Raw genomic sequence first — 3,101 nt, 5'->3', positions numbered from 1 at the left:
CCTAGTTAGTTCAATGAATTCACCTGTTGTAAGATCTTGTTATCTATTACTGTATTAGTTCTTGCTGTATCTTGTCCTTTAAAGGCAATAGGTTTTGATTTTTCTGTTGATATTATCATACCATAATCTGTGGCTATCTCATTTAGATCTAAAATAGCTTTCTGTAAGTTACCTTCAGAATTTGTAATTATTATTTGGTCGTCTGCAAAAAGGAGAGTGTTTAAGTTCACTGTAGGTGAAAGTTTAATTCCTTGATGTAAATTTTTATTCCATTTTATTATTATTTCATTTAAGTAGATATTAAAAAGAGTTGCTGAGAGGGGACATCCCTGTCGGACCCCTTGGTTTATCTCTCTAGTATATGATAGCTCATTATTTAATCTTATTTATATTTGATTATTTTCATATATACTTGTGATAGCTTTCAGGATATTATTTGGTATTTGTCTTTCTTTTAATATGTTAAATAATATGTTTCTTTTAACTTTGTCAAATGCTTTTTCAAAGTCAATAAATGCAATATGTGTTTCTAAATTATATTCTCTTCTTTTCTCTATTATTAATTTTAGGCAAAAGGCTGGGTCTATACATGATCGTCCTTTTCTAAATCCATTCTATACCTCTAGAATAAAGTTTTCGGAATATTTCATTAGTTTGTTATTTAAGATTCTGCTATATATTTTGTAACAGGACCATTATATTTTACTGATACAAATATAACCATTATATTTGTATCAGTAAAACCTTTCTGGTAAGATTGAAAGATGCGTGAGAAACAACAGAATTAAGGATTTTATGGAAAGTAATCTGACGCACAGTAAATTGATTGGAGTAAAGACTGAAAGAATAAAGTAACAAAAATAATGCACTTCGACCGATAGCACTTGTTTACGAAAGCACAACAGAGGGCGTTTTTTCAAGGTTTTAAATGAAGCTCCTCTTTCCATTAAGGGTGATTTAAGTTACATGATCGTAGTAGGTGTGGATTGGAATTGCTGAAACGGTAATTAAACCACGGAATAGTGGAGAAGAAATCCCGGACGTCATCTAACTTGGCATTTTGTAGTGAAATGACATATGGTACTGGGATTAGCCGGTAAGAAAACATACGAGTAAGAGTTTTTCATACTCGTATGTTTTCATATAATATCGGCGCAATTATAATTAAAATGTGATCTTAAATTGCTGAATTAAACTAACCACTTTTTTTCGTAACAGAATTCATTCTAAAATAATTTGAAACTTAATATATTATTATATAAAATTTATAAATTATATAAAAAAAAGAAAGCAATATAAATACTCAAACATATCTAAAACACCTCTTTTTTTATTCAATAGTGCTTTATAAATAATTCTTCTTTGGATGTTATCTTTTGCGCAGGGGCCATGTTAAACTTCTCTGTATCGCCCCAATTTCAAAATATGTACTTCTGAAGCAGTCGTTATAAGGTTATCTCTTGTAGTAATTGGGTAGCGTTGAATAACTGATGCCTATTGTTTTTTTAAATAATGGTAAATTTATCCCAGAAATTTCAATACGGACCACTAAAAGAAATAACATTTGTAATAAAACACGAAACTTAATCTGAATAAGTCCATCCGTTTAATACCCATATGTACAAGAAATCAGACTAGTTTCACTAGCACACTGTCTAACTTTGTCAAGACTAAAAGGATGAAAGAAAATAATAAATGCAAAAAAACGAAAGAATTCAGTAAACCGTTAACGGTTAGGCAACCAAATTTGACAGCTCGCGTGACAATGTATGCATGAAGCGAGACGCTTCACTCATTATTGTGAATGCGTGTTACATTGTTTTTAGCGTACTGTAGTTCCGCTATACTTAATGAATTGATCAGATTTTTCGATCTATCTTTCAATACTGCTCCTTGATTTCTGTTCAGGTTATTACCTCTTCGTAGTACCACAGCCGCTACTTTAAAAATTCAGCATCTTTAATCGTCCTCTATATATGGCATTGAGCTGTTTACCCAATCTATTGCGTGGTTAGAAGTTGAGAAGTGATGCGCCAAACCTGAAGTATCCGATTTGTGATTTACATCTCCAACATGTTCTTTCTGTCTAATTTCCAGGCTTCTTGAAGTTTGGCCTATGTAGGAAAGTCCACAAGTGCATGGTATTCTATAAACCCCTGTATATTTGAAAAAAGGAACGCTGTCTTTAGGGGATCTTAAAAACTATCTAATGGTTTCAATCGGTCTAAACACAAATCTGATGTTTTAAGGCTTCAACATTCTTGCTATTTTAGTGGAGACAGAACCAATATAGGGGATGACGACGGATTAAACGTACTCAGTTGCTGTCCTTTGTTGTTGGAGGTTATTTTTATAAAGCAATTTGTTGATTATGTTTGGAGGATAACCATTTTGAGATAGCGATTTCGATATTTGAGAAAGTTCTTTACGTACATCTTCTTCGTCTGTGACTATGTTTTGGGCTCTATTTCGGAACATGTGGATGATTCTGTATTTTTGTGTATGATGATGGTTGGAAGTAAAATGCAAATACCGTCCAGTGTCTGTTGGTTTTCTATATATAGTTAGTTTAATATTATATACGGTTTTCCCCTTATTGCCGTCTCTCTAGCGACTGTTACTTTTACTTTTTATAAAATTGGTCGTAGGAACTGCCTTTCTCATGGTTCTCCAGGATGCTAATGGATTCAAAAGTGATTCCACGATATTTAAACGCGCTGTTTGCCGATGTCAGCTGTTGCTGCTCTTGAATCCTGTCTAAGACGCCAAAGACATTTATAAGACATTTTTAAAGTGAGGTGACTTAATAATCTGACAGGCAGCCACTAGAATTTCTCCTCAATGAGAGTTCTAAGACCATTTAACTGTAAAAACGATTTGACTGAGTTCTTCGTTGTTGTAAATAAAAATGTCTTGCAAAACCCGTTTCCAATTTGTATGTGTTGGATGACTACATGGAACTTTCTGTTTTTGAAGGAAATAAATCCATAGATTCTGTCGATGCCCACTTTGTACCTCTGGTCTCAGGGTATAAATTATTCCTACTGATAACAATAGTCAGTGCTTTTTTCTGACGTTCCGGCAGCTATTTTTTTTACAGT

The 3,101-nt window shown here is 33.0% G+C and overlaps 1 non-coding gene across 1 annotated transcript; it reads right to left on the bottom strand.

Moving 5' to 3' along the window:
- Positions 1-1,338: 1,338 nt before the first annotated feature.
- On the bottom strand, positions 1,339-1,442 carry LOC150105995 (U6 spliceosomal RNA). Its single transcript, XR_016548508.1, has one exon. It is a non-coding gene; the product is annotated as a U6 spliceosomal RNA (small nuclear RNA).
- Positions 1,443-3,101: the final 1,659 nt, after the last annotated feature.

Source organism: Typopeltis vanoorti, chromosome 6 (assembly GCF_054136105.1).
Source record: "Typopeltis vanoorti isolate ZY-2024b chromosome 6, IOZ_Tvanoo_1.0, whole genome shotgun sequence".
Classification (NCBI taxonomy): Eukaryota; Metazoa; Arthropoda; class Arachnida; order Uropygi; family Thelyphonidae; genus Typopeltis; species Typopeltis vanoorti.
Note: the sequence above shows the minus strand (reverse complement) of the source record. Positions and strands in the feature narration are given on the sequence as shown.